Below are 20,327 nucleotides of genomic sequence, written 5' to 3'. Positions count from 1 at the left end.
GGTTTTAAAAAAACCCATTAGGGGGCACAAGTCCTTGGGGGGTTTTAAAAAACATTAGGGGGCTCTTGAGAAGCTATTTAGAGGGTCCCTAAGTCCTTGGGGGTTTTAAAAACATTAGGGGGCTCTTGAGAAGCTATTTAGAGTGGTCCTAAGTCCTTGGGGGTTTTAAAAAAACATTAGGGGGCACAAGTCCTTGGGGGGTTTTAAAACATTAGGGGGCACAAGTCCTTGGGGGGGTTTTAAAAAAAACATTAGGGGGCTCTTGAGAAGCTATTTAGAGGGTCCTAAGTCCTTGGGGGTTTTAAAAAACATTAGGGGCTCTCTTGAGAAGCTAATTAGAGGGTCCCTAAGTCCTTGGGGGTTATTAAAAACATTAGGGGGCTCTTGATAAGCTATTTAGTGGGTCCTAAGTCCTTGGGGGTTTTAAAAAACATTAGGAGGGCACAAGTCACTTGGGGGTTTTTAAAACAACATTAGGGGGCACAAGTCCTTGGGTGGTCTTTAAAAACATTAGGGGGGACACAAGTCCTTGGGGGTTTTAAAAACATTAGGGGGCACAAGTCCTTGGGGGTTTTAAAAACATTAGGGGGGCTCTTGAGAAGCTATTTAGAGGGTCCCTAAGTCCTTGGGGGTTTTAAAAACATTAGGGGCTCCTTGAGAAGCTCATTTAGAGGGTCCTCAAGTCCTTGGGGGTTTTAAAAAACATTAGGGGGCTCTTGAGAAGCTATTTAGAGGGTCCCTAAGTCCTTGGGGGTTTTAAAAACATTAGGGGGCTCTTGAGAAGCTATTTAGAGGGTCCTAAGTCCTTGGGGGTTTTAAAAAAACATTAGGGGGCTCTTGAGAAGCTATTTAGAGGGTCCTAAGTCCTTGGGGTTTTAAAAACATTAGGGGGCTCTTGAGAAGCTATTTAGAGGGTCCTAAGTCCTTGGGGGGTTTTAAAAAACATTAGGGGTCACAAGTCCTTGGGGGTTTTAAAAACATTAGGGGGCTCTTGAGAAGCTATTTAGAGGGTCCTAAGTCCTTGGGGGTTTTAAAAAAACATTAGGGGGCACCAAGTCCTTGGGGGTTTAAAAACATTAGGTGGACACAAGTCCATGGGGGTTTTAAAAACATTAGGGGGCTCTTGAGAATCTATTTAGAGGGTCCAAAGTCCTTGGGGGTTTTAAAAAACATTAGGGGGGCACAAGTCCCTTGGGGGTTTTAAAAACAGTAGGGGGCTCTTGAGAAGCTATTTAGAGGGTCCTAAGTCCTTGGGGGTTTTAAAAAACATTAGGGGGCACAAGTCCTTGGGGGTTTTAAAAACATTAGGGGGCTCTTGAGAAGCTATTTAGAGGGTCCTACGGTCCTTGGGGGTTTTAAAAAACATTAGGGGGCTCTTGAGAAGCTATTTAGAGGGTCCTAAGTCCTTGGGGGTTTTAAAAAACATTAGGGGGCTCTTGAGAAGCTATTTAGAGGGTCCTAAGTCCTTGGGGGTTTTAAAAAAACATTAGGGGGCACAAGTCCTTGGGGGTTTTAAAAACATTAGGGGGCTCTTGAGAAGCTATTTAGAGGGTCCTAAGTCCTTGGGGGTTTTAAAAACATTAGGGGGCTCTTGAGAAGCTATTTAGAGGGTCCTAAGTCCTTGGGGGTTTTAAAAACATTAGGGGGCTCTTGAGAAGCTATTTAGAGGGTCCTAAGTCCTTGGGGGTTTTAAAAACATTAGGGGGCTCTTGAGAAGCTATTTAGAGGGTCCTAAGTCCTTGGGGGTTTTAAAAAACATTAGGGGGCACAAGTCCTTGGGGGTTTTTAAAAACATTAGGGGGCTCTTGAGAAGCTATTTAGAGGTCCTAAGTCCCTTGGGGGGTTATTAAAAAACATTAGGGGGCACAAGTCCTTGGGGGTTTTAAAAACATTAGGGGGCACAAGTCCTTGGGGTTTTTTAAAAACATTAGGGGGCACAAGTCCTTGGGGGTTTTAAAAAACATTAGGGGGCTCTTGAGAAGCTATTTAGAGGGTCCTAAGTCCTTGGGGGTTTTAAAAACATTATTGGGCCACAAGTCCCTTGGGGGTTTTAAAAACATTAGGGGGCACAAGTCCTTGGGGTTTTTAAAAACATTAGGGGGCACAAGTCCTTGGGGGTTTTTAAAAACATTAGGGGGCACAAGTCCTTGGGGGTTTTTAAAAACATTAGGGGGGCACAAGTCCATTGGGGGTTTAAAAAACATTTAGGGGGCACAAGTCCTTGGGGTTTTAAAAACATTAGGGGGCTCTTGAGAAGCTATTTAGAGGTTCCTAAGTCCTTGGGGGTTTTAAAAAACATTAGGGGGCACAAGTCCTTGGGGGTTTTAAAAACATTAGGGGGCACAAGTCCTTGGGGGTTTTAAAAACATTAGGGGGCACAAGTCCTTGGGGGTTTTAAAAACATTAGGGGGCTCTTGAGAAGCTATTTAGAGGGTCCTAAGTCCTTGGGGGTTTTTAAAAACATTAGGGGGCACAAGTCCTTGGGGGTTTTAAAAACATTAGGGGGCACAAGTCCTTGGGGGTTTTAAAAACATTAGGGGGCTCTTGAGAAGCTATTTAGAGGGTCCTAAGTCCTTGGGGGTTTTAAAAAACATTAGGGGGCACAAGTCCTTGGGGGTTTTAAAAACATTAGGGGGCACAAGTCCTTGGGGGGTTTTAAAAACATTAGGGGGCACAAGTCCTTGGGGGTTTTAAAAAACATTAGGGGGCACAAGTCCTTGGGGGTTTTAAAAAACATTAGGGGGCACAAGTCCTTGGGGGTTTTAAAAACATTAGGGGGCACAAGTCCTTGGGGGGTTTTAAAAACATTAGGGGGCACAAGTCCTTGGGGGTTTTAAAAAACATTAGGGGGCTCTTGAGAAGCTATTTAGAGGGTCCTAAGTCCTTGGGGGTTTTAAAAAACATTAGGGGGCACAAGTCCTTGGGGGTTTTAAAAACATTAGGGGGCACAAGTCCTTGGGGGTTTTAAAAACATTAGGGGGCACAAGTCCTTGGGGGTTTTAAAAACATTAGGGGGCACAAGTCCTTGGGGGTTTTAAAAACATTAGGGGGCACAAGTCCTTGGGGGTTTTAAAAACATTAGGGGGCACAAGTCCTTGGGGGTTTTAAAAACATTAGGGGGCACAAGTCCTTGGGGGTTTTAAAAACATTAGGGGGCACAAGTCCTTGGGGGGGTTTTAAAAACATTAGGGGGCACAAGTCCTTGGGGGGTTTTAAAAACATTAGGGGGCACAAGTCCTTGGGGGTTTTAAAAACATTAGGGGGCACAAGTCCTTGGGGGTTTTAAAAACATTAGGGGGCACAAGTCCTTGGGGGGGTTTTAAAAACATTAGGGGCACAAGTCCTTGGGGGTTTTAAAAACATTAGGGGGCACAAGTCCTTGGGGGTGGTTTTAAAAACATTAGGGGGCACAAGTCCTTGGGGGGGTTTTAAAAACATTAGGGGGCACAAGTCCTTGGGGGGTTTTAAAAAACATTAGGGGGCACAAGTCCTTGGGGGTTTTAAAAAACATTAGGGGGCACAAGTCCTTGGGGGGTTTTAAAAACATTAGGGGGCACAAGTCCTTGGGGGTTTAAAAAAACATTAGGGGGCACAAGTCCTTGGGGGTTTTAAAAACATTAGGGGGCACAAGTCCTTGGGGGGTTTTAAAAAACATTAGGGGGCTCTTGAGAAGCTATTTAGAGGGTCCTAAGTCCTTGGGGGTTTTAAAAACATTAGGGGGCACAAGTCCTGGGGGTTTTAAAAACATTAGGGGGCTCTTGAGAAGCTATTTAGAGGGTCCTAAGTCCTTGGGGGTTTTAAAAACATTAGGGGGCACAAGTCCTTGGGGGTTTTAAAAACATTAGGGGGCACAAGTCCTTGGGGGTTTTTAAAAACATTAGGGGCACAAGTCCTTGGGGGTTTTAAAAACATTAGGGGGCTCTTGAGAAGCTATTTAGAGGGTCCTAAGTCCTTGGGGGTTTTAAAAACATTAGGGGGCACAAGTCCTTGGGGGTTTTAAAAACATTAGGGGGCACAAGTCCTTGGGGTTTACATTAGGGGGCACTTGAGAACTATTAGGGGGCACAAGTCCTTGGGGGTTTTAAAAACATTAGGGGGCACAAGTCCTTGGGGGTTTTAAAAACATTAGGGGGGCACAAGTCCTTGGGGGTTTTAAAAACATTAGGGGGCACAAGTCCTTGGGGGTTTTAAAAAACATTAGGGTCCTAAGTCGTTGGGGGTTTTAAAAACATTAGGGGGGCACAAGTCCTTGGGGGTTTTAAAAACATTAGGGGGCACAAGTCCTTGGGGGTTTTAAAAACATTAGGGGGCACAAGTCCTTGGGGGTTTTAAAAACATTAGGGGGCTCTTGAGAAGCTATTTAGAGGGTCCTAAGTCCTTGGGGGTTTTTAAAAACATTAGGGGGCACAAGTCCTTGGGGGTTTTAAAAACATTAGGGGGCTCTTGAGAAGCTATTTAGAGGGTCCTAAGTCCTTGGGGGTTTTAAAAACATTAGGGGGCACAAGTCCTTGGGGGTTTTAAAAACATTAGGGGGCACAAGTCCTTGGGGGTTTTAAAAACATTAGGGGCACAAGTCCTTGGGGGTTTTAAAAACATTAGGGGGCACAAGTCCTTGGGGGTTTTAAAAAACATTAGGGGGCACAAGTCCTTGGGGGTTTTAAAAACATTAGGGGGCACAAGTCCTTGGGGGTTTTAAAAACATTAGGGGGCACAAGTCCTTGGGGGTTTTAAAAACATTATGGGGCTCTTGAGAAGCTATTTAGAGGGTCCTAAGTCCTTGGGGGTTTTAAAAAACATTAGGGGGCACAAGTCCTTGGGGGTTTTAAAAACATTAGGGGGGCACAAGTCCTTGGGGGTTTTAAAAACATTAGGGGGGCACAAGTCCTTGGGGGTTTTAAAAAACATTAGGGGGCACAAGGTCCTTGGGGGGTTTTAAAAAACATTAGGGGGCACAAGTCCTTGGGGGTTTTAAAAACATTAGGGGGCACAAGGTCCTTGGGGGTTTTAAAAACATTAGGGGGCTCTGAGAAGCTATTTAGAGGGTCCAATGTCCTTGGGGTTTTTAAAAACATTAGTGGGCACAAGTCCTTGGGGGTTTTAAAAACATTAGGGGGCAACAAGCCCTTTAACATAGGGGGCACAAGTCCTGTAAGAAACATTAGGGGGCTCTAGAGAAGCTATTTAGAGGGTCCTAAGTCCTTGGGGTTTTCAAAACATTAGGGGGCACAAGTCCTTGGGGGTTTTAAAAACATTAGGGGGCTCTTGAGAAGCTATTAGTGAGGGCCCTAAGTCCTTGGGGGTTTTAAAAACATTAGGGGGCACAAGTCCTGACTCTGGGGGTTTTAAAAACATTAGGGGGCACAAGTCCTTGGGGGTTTTAAAAACTTAGGGGGCACAAGTCCTTGGGGGTTTTAAAAACATTAGGGGGCACAAGTCCTTGGGGGTTTTAAAAAACATTAGGGGGCACAAGTCCTTGGGGGTTTTAAAAACATTAGGGGGCACAAGTCCTGGGGGGGTTTTAAAAACATTAGGGGGCACAAGTCCTTGGGGGGTTTTAAAAACATTAGGGGGCACAAGTCTTGGGTTTTAAAAAGCTATTAGAGGGGCACAAGTCCTTGGGGGTTTAAAAACATTAGGGGGCACAAGTCCTTGGGGGTTTTAAAAAACATTAGGGGGCACAAGTCCTTGGGGGTTTTAAAAACATTAGGGGGCACAAGTCCTTGGGGGTTTTAAAAACATTAGGGGGCTCTTGAGAAGCTATTTAGAGGGTCCTAAGTCCTTGGGGGTTTTAAAAAACATTAGGGGGCACAAGTCCTTGGGGGTTTTAAAAACATTAGGGGGCTCTTGAGAAGCTATTTAGAGGGTCCTAAGTCCTTGGGGGTTTTAAAAAACATTAGGGGGCACAAGTCCTTGGGGGTTTTAAAAACATTAGGGGGCTCTTGAGAAGCTATTTAGAGGGTCCTAAGTCCTTGGGGGTTTTTAAAAACATTAGGGGGCACAAGTCCTTGGGGGTTTTAAAAACATTAGGGGGCTCTTGAGAAGCTATTTAGAGGGTCCTAAGTCCTTGGGGGTTTTTAAAAACATTAGGGGGCACAAGTCCTTGGGGGTTTTAAAAACATTAGGGGGCTCTTGAGAAGCTATTTAGAGGGTCCTAAGTCCTTGGGGGGTTTTAAAAAAACATTAGGGGGCTCTTGAGAAGCTATTTAGAGGGTCCTAAGTCCTTGGGGGTTTTAAAAAACATTAGGGGGCACAAGTCCTTGGGGGTTTTAAAAACATTAGGGGGCTCTTGAGAAGCTATTTAGAGGGTCCTAAGTCCTTGGGGGTTTTAAAAAACATTAGGGGGCACAAGTCCTTGGGGGTTTTAAAAACATTAGGGGGCACAAGTCCTTGGGGGTTTTAAAACATTAGGGGGCACAAGTCCTTGGGGGTTTTAAAAACATTAGGGGGCACAAGTCCTTGGGGGTTTTAAAAACATTAGGGGGCACAAGTCCTTGGGGGGTTTTAAAAAAACATTAGGGGGCTCTTGAGAAGCTATTTAGAGGGTCCTAAGTCCTTGGGGGTTTTAAAAAACATTAGGGGGCTCTTGAGAAGCTATTTAGAGGGTCCTAAGTCCTTGGGGGTTTTAAAAACATTAGGGGGCTCTTGAGAAGCTATTTAGAGGGTCCTAAGTCCTTGGGGGTTTTAAAAAACATTAGGGGGCACAAGTCCTTGGGGGTTTTAAAAAACATTAGGGGGCACAAGTCCTTGGGGGTTTTAAAAACATTAGGGGGCACAAGTCCTTGGGGGTTTTAAAAACATTAGGGGGCACAAGTCCTTGGGGGTTTTAAAAACATTAGGGGGCACAAGTCCTTGGGGGTTTTAAAAAACATTAGGGGGCACAAGTCCTTGGGGGTTTTAAAAACATTAGGGGGCACAAGTCCTTGGGGGTTTTAAAAACATTAGGGGGCTCTTGAGAAGCTATTTAGAGGGTCCTAAGTCCTTGGGGTTTTAAAAAACATTAGGGGGCACAAGTCCTTGGGGGTTTTAAAAACATTAGGGGGCACAAGTCCTTGGGGGTTTTAAAAACATTAGGGGGCTCTTGAGAAGCTATTTAGAGGGTCCTAAGTCCTTGGGGGTTTTTAAAAACATTAGGGGGCACAAGTCCTTGGGGGTTTTAAAAACATTAGGGGGCTCTTGAGAAGCTATTTAGAGGGTCCTAAGTCCTTGGGGGTTTTTAAAAACATTAGGGGGCACAAGTCCTTGGGGGTTTTAAAAACATTAGGGGGCTCTTGAGAAGCTATTTAGAGGGTCCTAAGTCCTTGGGGGTTTTTAAAAACATTAGGGGGCACAAGTCCTTGGGGGTTTTAAAAACATTAGGGGGCACAAGTCCTTGGGGGTTTTAAAAACATTAGGGGGCTCTTGAGAAGCTATTTAGAGGGCCCTAAGTCCTTGGGGGTTTTAAAAACATTAGGGGGCACAAGTCCTTGGGGGTTTTAAAAACATTAGGGGGCACAAGTCCTTGGGGGTTTTAAAAAACATTAGGGGGCACAAGTCCTTGGGGGTTTTAAAAACATTAGGGGGCACAAGTCCTTGGGGGTTTTAAAAACATTAAGGGGCACAAGTCCTTGGGGGTTTTAAAAAACATTAGGGGGCACAAGTCCTTGGGGGTTTTAAAAAACATTAGGGGGCACAAGTCCTTGGGGGTTTTAAAAACATTAGGGGGCACAAGTCCTTGGGGGTTTTAAAAACATTAGGGGGCACAAGTCCTTGGGGGTTTTAAAAACATTAGGGGGCACAAGTCCTTGGGGGTTTTAAAAACATTAGGGGGCTCTTGAGAAGCTATTTAGAGGGTCCTAAGTCCTTGGGGGTTTTAAAAAACATTAGGGGGCACAAGTCCTTGGGGGTTTTAAAAACATTAGGGGGCTCTTGAGAAGCTATTTAGAGGGTCCTAAGTCCTTGGGGGTTTTAAAAAACATTAGGGGGCACAAGTCCTTGGGGGTTTTAAAAACATTAGGGGGCTCTTGAGAAGCTATTTAGAGGGTCCTAAGTCCTTGGGGGTTTTTAAAAACATTAGGGGGGCACAAGTCCTTGGGGGTTTTAAAAACATTAGGGGGCTCTTGAGAAGCTATTTAGAGGGTCCTAAGTCCTTGGGGGTTTTTAAAAACATTAGGGGGCACAAGTCCTTGGGGGGTTTTAAAAACATTAGGGGGCACAAGTCCTTGGGGGTTTTAAAAACATTAGGGGGCTCTTGAGAAGCTATTTAGAGGGTCCTAAGTCCTTGGGGGTTTTAAAAAACATTAGGGGGCACAAGTCCTTGGGGGTTTTAAAAACATTAGGGGGCACAAGTCCTTGGGGGTTTTAAAAACATTAGGGGGCACAAGTCCTTGGGGGTTTTAAAAACATTAGGGGGCACAAGTCCTTGGGGGTTTTAAAAACATTAGGGGGCACAAGTCCTTGGGGGTTTTAAAAACATTAGGGGGCACAAGTCCTTGGGGGGTTTTAAAAACATTAGGGGGCACAAGTCCTTGGGGGTTTTAAAAACATTAGGGGGCTCTTGAGAAGCTATTTAGAGGGTCCTAAGTCCTTGGGGGTTTTAAAAAACATTAGGGGGCACAAGTCCTTGGGGGTTTTAAAAACATTAGGGGGCACAAGTCCTTGGGGGTTTTAAAAACATTAGGGGGCACAAGTCCTTGGGGGTTTTAAAAACATTAGGGGGCACAAGTCCTTGGGGGTTTTAAAAACATTAGGGGGCTCTTGAGAAGCTATTTAGAGGGTCCTAAGTCCTTGGGGGTTTTAAAAAACATTAGGGGGCACAAGTCCTTGGGGGTTTTAAAAACAGTAGGGGGCACAAGTCCTTGGGGGTTTTAAAAACAGTAGGGGGCACAAGTCCTTGGGGGTTTTAAAAACAGTAGGGGGCACAAGTCCTTGGGGTTTTAAAAACAGTAGGGGGCACAAGTCCTTGGGGGTTTTAAAAACAGTAGGGGGCACAAGTCCTTGGGGGTTTTAAAAACAGTAGGGGGCACAAGTCCTTGGGGGTTTTAAAAAACATTAGGGGGCACAAGTCCTTGGGGGTTTTAAAAACATTAGGGGGCACAAGTCCTTGGGGGTTTTAAAAAACATTAGGGGGCACAAGTCCTTGGGGGTTTTAAAAAACATTAGGGGGCACAAGTCCTTGGGGGTTTTAAAAAACATTAGGGGGCACAAGTCCTTGGGGGGTTTTAAAAAACATTAGGGGGCACAAGTCCTTGGGGGGTTTTAAAAAACATTAGGGGGCACAAGTCCTTGGGGGTTTTAAAAAACATTAGGGGGCTCTTGAGAAGCTATTTAGAAGGTCCTAAGTCCTTGGGGGTTTTAAAAACATTAGGGGGCACAAGTCCTTGGGGTTTTAAAAAACATTAGGGGGCACAAGTCCTTGGGGGGGTTTAAAAAACATTAGGGGGCTCTTGAGAAGCTATTTAGAGGGTCCTAAGTCCTTGGGGGTTTTAAAAACAGAGGGCACAAGTCCTTGGGGGTTTTAAAAACGTTAGGGGGCACAAGTCCTTGGGGGTTTTAAAAAACATTAGGGGGCACAAATCCTTGGGGGTTTTAAAAAAACATTAGGGGGCACAAGTCCTTGGGGGTTTTAAAAAACATTAGGGGGCACAAGTCCTTGGGGGTTTTAAAAAACATTAGGGGGCTCTTGAGAAGCTATTTAGAGGGTCCTAAGTCCTTGGGGGTTTTAAAAACAGTAGGGGGCACAAGTCCTTGGGGGTTTTAAAAACAGTAGGGGGCACAAGTCCTTGGGGGTTTTAAAAACAGTAGGGGGCACAAGTCCTTGGGGGTTTTAAAAACAGTAGGGGGCACAAGTCCTTGGGGGTTTTAAAAACAGTAGGGGGCACAAGTCCTTGGGGGTTTTAAAAACAGTAGGGGGCACAAGTCCTTGGGGGTTTTAAAAACAGTAGGGGGCACAAGTCCTTGGGGGTTTTAAAAACAGTAGGGGGCACAAGTCCTTGGGGGTTTTAAAAACAGTAGGGGGCACAAGTCCTTGGGGGTTTTAAAAAACAGTAGGGGGCACAAGTCCTTGGGGGTTTTAAAAAACAGTAGGGGGCACAAGTCCTTGGGGGTTTTAAAAAACAGTAGGGGGCACAAGTCCTTGGGGGTTTTAAAAAACAGTAGGGGGCACAAGTCCTTGGGGGTTTTAAAAAACAGTAGGGGGCACAAGTCCTTGGGGGTTTTAAAAAACAGTAGGGGGCACAAGTCCTTGGGGGTTTTAAAAAACAGTAGGGGGCACAAGTCCTTGGGGGTTTTAAAAAACAGTAGGGGGCACAAGTCCTTGGGGGTTTTAAAAAACATTAGGGGGCACAAGTCCTTGGGGGTTTTAAAAAACATTAGGGGGCACAAGTCCTTGGGGGTTTTAAAAAACAGTAGGGGGCACAAGTCCTTGGGGGTTTTAAAAAACATTAGGGGGCACAAGTCCTTGGGGGTTTTAAAAAACATTAGGGGGCACAAGTCCTTGGGGGTTTTAAAAAACATTAGGGGGCACAAGTCCTTGGGGGTTTTAAAAAACATTAGGGGGCACAAGTCCTTGGGGGTTTTAAAAAACATTAGGGGGCACAAGTCCTTGGGGGTTTTAAAAAACATTAGGGGGCACAAGTCCTTGGGGGTTTTAAAAACATTAGGGGGTTTTAAAAACATTAGGGGGCACAAGTCCTTGGGGGATTTTAAAAAACAGTAGGGGGCACAAGTCCTTGGGGTTTTTAAAAAACATTAGGGGGCACAAGTCCTTGGGGTTTTTAAAAAACATTAGGGGGCACAAGTCCTTGGGGGTTTTAAAAAACATTAGGGGGCACAAGTCCTTGGGGGTTTTAAAAAACATTAGGGGGCACAAGTCCTTGGGGGTTTTAAAAAACATTAGGGGGCACAAGTCCTTGGGGGTTTTAAAAAACATTAGGGGGCACAAGTCCTTGGGGGTTTTAAAAAACATTAGGGGGCACAAGTCCTTGGGGGTTTTAAAAAACATTAGGGGGCACAAGTCCTTGGGGGTTTTAAAAAACATTAGGGGGTTTTAAAAACATTAGGGGGCACAAGTCCTTGGGGGATTTTAAAAAACAGTAGGGGGCACAAGTCCTTGGGGGATTTTAAAAAACAGTAGGGGGCACAAGTCCTTGGGGGGTTTTAAAAAACAGTAGGGGGCACAAGTCCTTGGGGGGTTTTAAAAAACAGTAGGGGGCACAAGTCCTTGGGGGGTTTTAAAAACATTAGGGGGCACAAGTCCTTGGGGGTTTTAAAAACATTAGGGGGCACAAGTCCTTGGGGGTTTTAAAAACATTAGGGGGCACAAGTCCTTGGGGGTTTTAAAAACATTAGGGGGCACAAAAAAAAACATTAGGGGGCACAAGTCCTTGGGGGTTTTAAAAACATTAGGGGGCTCTTGAGAAGCTATTTAGAGGGTCCTAAGTCCTTGGGGTTTTTAAAAAACATTAGGGGGCACAAGTCCTTGGGGGTTTTAAAAAACATTAGGGGGCACAAGTCCTTGGGGGTTTTAAAAAACATTAGGGGGTTTTAAAAAACATTAGGGGGCACAAGTCCTTGGGGGATTTTAAAAAACAGTAGGGGGCACAAGTCCTTTGGGGATTTTAAAAAACAGTAGGGGGCACAAGTCCTTGGGGGATTTTAAAAAACAGTAGGGGGCACAAGTCCTTGGGGGGTTTTAAAAAACAGTAGGGGGCACAAGTCCTTGGGGGGTTTTAAAAACATTAGGGGGCACAAGTCCTTGGGGGTTTTAAAAACATTAGGGGGCACAAGTCCTTGGGGGTTTTAAAAACATTAGGGGGCACAAGTCCTTGGGGGTTTTAAAAACATTAGGGGGCACAAGTCCTTGGGGGTTTTAAAAACATTAGGGGGCACAAAAAAAACATTAGGGGGCACAAGTCCTTGGGGGTTTTAAAAACATTAGGGGGCACAAGTCCTTGGGGGTTTTAAAAACATTAGGGGGCTCTTGAGAAGCTATTTAGAGGGTCCTAAGTCCTTGGGGTTTTTAAAAAACATTAGGGGGCACAAGTCCTTGGGGTTTTTAAAAAACATTAGGGGGCACAAGTCCTTGGGGTTTTTAAAAAACATTAGGGGGCACAAGTCCTTGGGGGTTTTAAAAAACATTAGGGGGCACAAGTCCTTGGGGGTTTTAAAAAACATTAGGGGGCACAAGTCCTTGGGGGTTTTAAAAAACATTAGGGGGCACAAGTCCTTGGGGGTTTTTAAAAAACATTAGGGGGCTCTTGAGAAGCTATTTAGAGGGTCCTAAGTCCTTGGGGGTTTTAAAAACATTAGGGGGCACAAGTCCTTGGGGGGTTTTAAAAAACATTAGGGGGCTCTTGAGAAGCTATTTAGAGGGTCCTAAGTCCTTGGGGGTTTTAAAAACATTAGGGGGCACAAGTCCTTGGGGGTTTTAAAAACATTAGGGGGCACAAGTCCTTGGGGGTTTTAAAAAACATTAGGGGGCACAAGTCCTTGGGGGTTTTAAAAAACATTAGGGGGCTCTTGAGAAGCTATTTAGAGGGTCCTAAGTCCTTGGGGGTTTTAAAAACAGTAGGGGGCACAAGTCCTTGGGGGTTTTAAAAACAGTAGGGGGCACAAGTCCTTGGGGGTTTTAAAAACAGTAGGGGGCACAAGTCCTTGGGGGTTTTAAAAACAGTAGGGGGCACAAGTCCTTGGGGGTTTTAAAAACAGTAGGGGGCACAAGTCCTTGGGGGTTTTAAAAACAGTAGGGGGCACAAGTCCTTGGGGGTTTTAAAAACAGTAGGGGGCACAAGTCCTTGGGGGTTTTAAAAACAGTAGGGGGCACAAGTCCTTGGGGGTTTTAAAAACAGTAGGGGGCACAAGTCCTTGGGGGTTTTAAAAACAGTAGGGGGCACAAGTCCTTGGGGGTTTTAAAAACAGTAGGGGGCACAAGTCCTTGGGGGTTTTAAAAACAGTAGGGGGCACAAGTCCTTGGGGTTTTAAAAACAGTAGGGGGCACAAGTCCTTGGGGGTTTTAAAAACAGTAGGGGGCACAAGTCCTTGGGGGTTTTAAAAACAGTAGGGGGCACAAGTCCTTGGGGGTTTTAAAAACAGTAGGGGGCACAAGTCCTTGGGGGTTTTAAAAACAGTAGGGGGCACAAGTCCTTGGGGGTTTTAAAAACAGTAGGGGGCACAAGTCCTTGGGGGTTTTAAAAACATTAGGGGGCTCTTGAGAAGCTATTTAGAGGGTCCTAAGTCCTTGGGGTTTTTTAAAAACATTAGGGGGCACATGTCCTTGGGGGGTTTTAAAAACATTAGGGGGCACAAGTCCTTGGGGGTTTTAAAAACAGTAGGGGGCACAAGTCCTTGGGGGTTTTAAAAACAGTAGGGGGCACAAGTCCTTGGGGGTTTTAAAAACAGTAGGGGGCACAAGTCCTTGGGGGTTTTAAAAACAGTAGGGGGCACAAGTCCTTGGGGGTTTTAAAAACAGTAGGGGGCACAAGTCCTTGGGGGTTTTAAAAACAGTAGGGGGCACAAGTCCTTGGGGGTTTTAAAAACAGTAGGGGGCACAAGTCCTTGGGGGTTTTAAAAACAGTAGGGGGCACAAGTCCTTGGGGGTTTTAAAAAACATTAGGGGGCACAAGTCCTTGGGGGTTTTAAAAAACATTAGGGGGCACAAGTCCTTGGGGGTTTTAAAAAACAGTAGGGGGCACAAGTCCTTGGGGGTTTTAAAAAACAGTAGGGGGCACAAGTCCTTGGGGGTTTTAAAAAACAGTAGGGGGCACAAGTCCTTGGGGGTTTTAAAAAACATTAGGGGGCACAAGTCCTTGGGGGTTTTAAAAAACATTAGGGGGCACAAGTCCTTGGGGGTTTTAAAAAACATTAGGGGGCACAAGTCCTTGGGGGTTTTAAAAAACATTAGGGGGCACAAGTCCTTGGGGGTTTTAAAAACATTAGGGGGTTTTAAAAACATTAGGGGGCACAAGTCCTTGGGGGATTTTAAAAAACAGTAGGGGGCACAAGTCCTTGGGGGTTTTAAAAAACATTAGGGGGCACAAGTCCTTGGGGGTTTTAAAAAACAGTAGGGGGCACAAGTCCTTGGGGGTTTTAAAAAACATTAGGGAGCACAAGTCCTTGGGGGTTTTAAAAAACATTAGGGGGCACAAGTCCTTGGGGGTTTTAAAAAACATTAGGGGGCACAAGTCCTTGGGGTTTTTAAAAAACATTAGGGGGCACAAGTCCTTGGGGGTTTTAAAAAACATTAGGGGGCACAAGTCCTTGGGGGTTTTAAAAAACATTAGGGGGCACAAGTCCTTGGGGGTTTTAAAAAACATTAGGGGGCACAAGTCCTTGGGGGTTTTAAAAAACATTAGGGGGCACAAGTCCTTGGGGGTTTTAAAAAACATTAGGGGGTTTTAAAAACATTAGGGGGTTTTAAAAAACATTAGGGGGCACAAGTCCTTGGGGGATTTTAAAAAACAGTAGGGGGCACAAGTCCTTGGGGGATTTTAAAAAACAGTAGGGGGCACAAGTCCTTGGGGGATTTTAAAAAACAGTAGGGGGCACAAGTCCTTGGGGGATTTTAAAAAACAGTAGGGGGCACAAGTCCTTGGGGGGTTTTAAAAAACAGTAGGGGGCACAAGTCCTTGGGGGGTTTTAAAAACATTAGGGGGCACAAGTCCTTGGGGGTTTTAAAAACATTAGGGGGCACAAGTCCTTGGGGGTTTTAAAAACATTAGGGGGCACAAGTCCTTGGGGGTTTTAAAAACATTAGGGGGCACAAAAAAAAACATTAGGGGGCACAAGTCCTTGGGGGTTTTAAAAACATTAGGGGGCACAAGTCCTTGGGGGTTTTAAAAACATTAGGGGGCTCTTGAGAAGCTATTTAGAGGGTCCTAAGTCCTTGGGGGTTTTAAAAACAGAGGGCACAAGTCCTTGGGGGTTTTAAAAACGTTAGGGGGCACAAGTCCTTGGGGGTTTTAAAAAAACATTAGGGGGCACAAGTCCTTGGGGATTTTAAAAAACATTAGGGGGCACAAGTCCTTGGCGGTTTTAAAAAACATTAGGGGGCACAAGTCCTTGGCGGTTTTAAAAAACATTAGGGGGCACAAGTCCTTGGGGGTTTTAAAAAACATTAGGGGGCACAAGTCCTTGGGGGGGGGTTTAAAAAACATTAGGGGGCTCTTGAGAAGCTATTTAGAGGGTCCTAAGTCCTTGGGGGTTTTAAAAAACATTAGGGGGCACAAGTCCTTGGGGGGGGGTTTAAAAAACATTAGGGGGCTCTTGAGAAGCTATTTAGAGGGTCCTAAGTCCTTGGGGGTTTTAAAAAACATTAGGGGGCACAAGTCCTTGGGGGTTTTAAAAAACATTAGGGGGCACAAGTCCTTGGCGCTTTTAAAAAACATTAGGGGGCACAAGTCCTTGGGGGTTTTAAAAACATTAGGGGGCACAAGTCCTTGGGGGTTTTAAAAAACATTAGGGGGCACAAGTCCTTGGGGGTTTTAAAAAACATTAGGGGGCACAAGTCCTTGGGGGTTTTAAAAAAACATTAGGGGGCACAAGTCCTTGGGGGTTTTAAAAAACATTAGGGGGCTCTTGAGAAGCTATTTAGAGGGTCCTAAGTCCTTGGGGGTTTTAAAAACAGTAGGGGGCACAAGTCCTTGGGGGTTTTAAAAACAGTAGGGGGCACAAGTCCTTGGGGGTTTTAAAAACAGTAGGGGGCACAAGTCCTTGGGGGTTTTAAAAACAGTAGGGGGCACAAGTCCTTGGGGGTTTTAAAAACAGTAGGGGGCACAAGTCCTTGGGGGTTTTAAAAACAGTAGGGGGCACAAGTCATTGGGGGTTTTAAAAACATTAGGGGGCACAAAAAAAAACATTAGGGGGCACAAGTCCTTGGGGGTTTTAAAAACATTAGGGGGCTCTTGAGAAGCTATTTAGAGGGTCCTAAGTCCTTGGGGTTTTTAAAAAACATTAGGGGGCACAAGTCCTTGGGGTTTTTAAAAAACATTAGGGGGCACAAGTCCTTGGGGTTTTTAAAAAACATTAGGGGGCACAAGTCCTTGGGGTTTTTAAAAAACATTAGGGGGCACAAGTCCTTGGGGTTTTTAAAAAACATTAGGGGGCACAAGTCCTTGGGGTTTTTAAAAAACATTAGGGGGCACAAGTCCTTGGGGTTTTTAAAAAACATTAGGGGGCACAAGTCCTGGGGGTTTTTAAAAAACATTAGGGGGCACAAGTCCTTGGGGTTTTTAAAAAACATTAGGGGGCACAAGTCCTTGGGGTTTTTAAAAAACATTAGGGGGCACAAGTCCTTGGGGTTTTTAAAAAACATTAGGGGGCACAAGTCCTTGGGGTTTTTAAAAAACATTAGGGGGCACAAGTCCTTGGGGTTTTTAAAAAACATTAGGGGGCACAAGTCCTTGGGGTTTTTAAAAAACATTAGGGGGCACAAGTCCTTGGGGTTTTTAAAAAACATTAGGGGGCACAAGTCCTTGGGGTTTTTAAAAAACATTAGGGGGCACAAGTCCTTGGGGTTTTTAAAAAACATTAGGGGGCACAAGTCCTTGGGGTTTTTAAAAAACATTAGGGGGCACAAGTCCTTGGGGTTTTTAAAAAACATTAGGGGGCACAAGTCCTTGGGGTTTTTAAAAAACATTAGGGGGCACAAGTCCTTGGGGTTTTTAAAAAACATTAGGGGGCACAAGTCCTTGGGGTTTTAAAAAACATTAGGGGGCACAAGTCCTTGGGGTTTTTAAAAAACATTAGGGGGCACAAGTCCTTGGGGTTTTTAAAAAACATTAGGGGGCACAAGTCCTTGGGGTTTTTAAAAAACATTAGGGGGCACAAGTCCTTGGGGTTTTTAAAAAACATTAGGGGGCACAAGTCCTTGGGGTTTTTAAAAAACATTAGGGGGGCACAAGTCCTTGGGGTTTTTAAAAAACATTAGGGGGCACAAGTCCTTGGGGTTTTTAAAAAACATTAGGGGGCACAAGTCCTTGGGGTTTTTAAAAAACATTAGGGGGCACAAGTCCTTGGGGTTTTTAAAAAACATTAGGGGGCACAAGTCCTTGGGGTTTTTAAAAAACATTAGGGGGCACAAGTCCTTGGGGGTTTTTAAAAAACATTAGGGGGCACAAGTCCTTGGGGTTTTTAAAAAACATTAGGGGGCACAAGTCCTTGGGGTTTTTAAAAAACATTAGGGGGCACAAGTCCTTGGGGTTTTTAAAAAACATTAGGGGGCACAAGTCCTTGGGGTTTTTAAAAAACATTAGGGGGCACAAGTCCTTGGGGGTTTTAAAAAACATTAGGGGGCACAAGTCCTTGGGGTTTTTAAAAAACATTAGGGGGCACAAGTCCTTGGGGTTTTTAAAAAACATTAGGGGGCACAAGTCCTTGGGGGTTTTAAAAAACATTAGGGGGCACAAGTCCTTGGGGGTTTTAAAAACATTAGGGGGCACAAGTCCTTGGGGGTTTTAAAAAACATTAGGGGGCACAAGTCCTTGGGGGTTTTAAAAACATTAGGGGGCACAAGTCCTTGGGGGTTTTAAAAACATTAGGGGGCACAAGTCCTTGGGGGTTTTAAAAACATTAGGGGGCACAAGTCCTTGGGGGTTTGAAAAACATTAGGGGGCACAAGTCCTTGGGGGTTTTAAAAACATTAGGGGGCACAAGTCCTTGGGGGTTTTAAAAACATTAGGGGGCACAAGTCCTTGGGGGTTTTAAAAACATTAGGGGGCACAAGTCCTTGGGGGTTTTAAAAACATTAGGGGGCACAAGTCCTTGGGGGTTTTAAAAACATTAGGGGGCACAAGTCCTTGGGGGTTTTAAAAACATTAGGGGGCACAAGTCCTTGGGGGTTTTAAAAACATTAGGGGGCACAAGTCCTTGGGGGTTTTAAAAACATTAGGGGGCACAAGTCCTTGGGGGTTTTAAAAACATTAGGGGGCACAAGTCCTTGGGGGTTTTAAAAACATTAGGGGGCACAAGTCCTTGGGGGTTTTAAAAACATTAGGGGGCACAAGTCCTTGGGGGTTTTAAAAACATTAGGGGGCACAAGTCCTTGGGGGTTTTAAAAACATTAGGGGGCACAAGTCCTTGGGGGTTTTAAAAACATTAGGGGGCACAAGTCCTTGGGGGTTTTAAAAACATTAGGGGGCACAAGTCCTTGGGGTTTTTAAAAACATTAGGGGGCACAAGTCCTTGGGGGTTTTAAAAACATTAGGGGGCACAAGTCCTTGGGGGTTTTAAAAAACATTAGGGGGCACAAGTCCTTGGGGGTTTTAAAAACATTAGGGGGCACAAGTCCTTGGGGGTTTTAAAAAACATTAGGGGGCACAAGTCCTTGGGGGTTTTAAAAACATTAGGGGGCACAAGTCCTTGGGGGTTTTAAAAACATTAGGGGGCACAAGTCCTTGGGGGTTTTTAAAACATTAGGGGGCTCTTGAGAAGCTATTTAGAGGGTCCTAAGTCCTTGGGGGTTTTAAAAAACATTAGGGGGCACAAGTCCTTGGGGGGGGGGTTTAAAAAACATTAGGGGGCTCTTGAGAAGCTATTTAGAGGGTCCTAAGTCCTTGGGGGTTTTAAAAAACATTAGGGGGCACAAGTCCTTGGGGGGGGGTTTAAAAACATTAGGGGGCTCTTGAGAAGCTATTTAGAGGGTCCTAAGTCCTTGGGTGGTTTTAAAAAACATTAGGGGGGCACAAGTCCTTGGGGGTTTTAAAAACATTAGGGGGCACAAGTCCTTGGGGGTTTTAAAAAACAGTAGGGGGCACAAGTCCTTGGGGGTTTTAAAAAACAGTAGGGGGCACAAGTCCTTGGGGGTTTTAAAAAACAGTAGGGGGCACAAGTCCTTGGGGGTTTTAAAAAACAGTAGGGGCACAAGTCCTTGGGGGTTTTAAAAAACATTAGGGGGCACAAGTCCTTGGGGTTTTAAAAAACATTAGGGGGCACAAGTCCTTGGGGGTTTTAAAAAACAGTAGGGGGCACAAGTCCTTGGGGGTTTTAAAAAACATTAGGGGGCACAAGTCCTTGGGGTTTTTAAAAACATTAGGGGGCACAAGTCCTTGGGGGTTTTAAAAACATTAGGGGGCACAAGTCCTTGGGGTTTTAAAAAACATTAGGGGGCACAAGTCCTTGGGGGTTTTAAAAACATTAGGGGGCACAAGTCCTTGGGGGTTTTAAAAACATTAGGGGGCACAAGTCCTTGGGGGTTTGAAAAACATTAGGGGGCACTAGTCCTTGGGGGTTTGAAAAACATTAGGGGGCACAAGTCCTTGGGGGTTTGAAAAACATTAGGGGGCACTAAAAACATTAGGGGGCACAAGTCCTTGGGGGTTTGAAAAACATTAGGGGGCACAAGTCCTTGGGGGTTTTAAAAACATTAGGGGGCACAAGTCCTTGGGGGTTTTAAAAACATTAGGGGGCACAAGTCCTTGGGGGATTGAAAAAACATTAGGGGGCACAAGTCCTTGGGGGTTTTAAAAACATTAGGGGGCACAAGTCCTTGGGGGCACTAAAAACATTAGGGGGCACTAAAAACATTAGGGGGCACAAGTCCTTGGGGGTTTTAAAAAACATTAGGGGGCACAAGTCCTTGGGGGTTTTAAAAAACATTAGGGGGCACAAGTCCTTGGGGGTTTTAAAAACATTAGGGGGCACAAGTCCTTGGGGGTTTTAAAAACATTAGGGGGCACTTGAGAAGCAATTTAGAGGGTCCTAAGTCCTTGGGGGTTTTAAAAACATTAGGGGGCACAAGTCCTTGGGGGTTTTAAAAAAACATTAGGGGGCACAAGTCCTTGGGGGTTTTAAAAAACATTAGGGGGCACAAGTCCTTGGGGGTTTTAAAAAACATTAGGGGGCACAAGTCCTTGGGGGTTTTAAAAACATTAGGGGCTCTTAGAAGCTGGGTTTTAGAGGGCACAAGTCCTTGGGGGTTTTAAAAACATTAGGGGGCACAAGTCCTTGGGGGTTTTAAAAACATTAGGGGGCACAAGTCCTTGGGGGTTTTAAAAAACATTAGGGGGCACAAGTCCTTGGGGGTTTTAAAAAACATTAGGGGGCTCTTGAGAAGCTAATTAGAGGGTCCTAAGTCCTTGGGGGTTTTAAAAACATTAGGGGGCACAAGTCCTTGGGGGTTTTAAAAACATTAGGGGGCACAAGTCCTTGGGGGTTTTAAAAACAGTAGGGGGCACAAGTCCTTGGGGGTTTTAAAAAACAGTAGGGGGCACAAGTCCTTGGGGGTTTTAAAAACAGTAGGGGGGCACAAGTCCTTGGGGGTTTTAAAAACAGTAGGGGGCACAAGTCCTTGGGGGTTTTAAAAACATTAGGGGGCACAAGTCCTTGGGGGTTTTAAAAACAGTAGGGGGCACAAGTCC

The sequence above is a fragment of the Bombina bombina genome, chromosome 12 (genome assembly GCF_027579735.1).
Source record: "Bombina bombina isolate aBomBom1 chromosome 12, aBomBom1.pri, whole genome shotgun sequence".
Taxonomy (NCBI): Eukaryota; Metazoa; Chordata; class Amphibia; order Anura; family Bombinatoridae; genus Bombina; species Bombina bombina.
Note: the sequence above shows the minus strand (reverse complement) of the source record.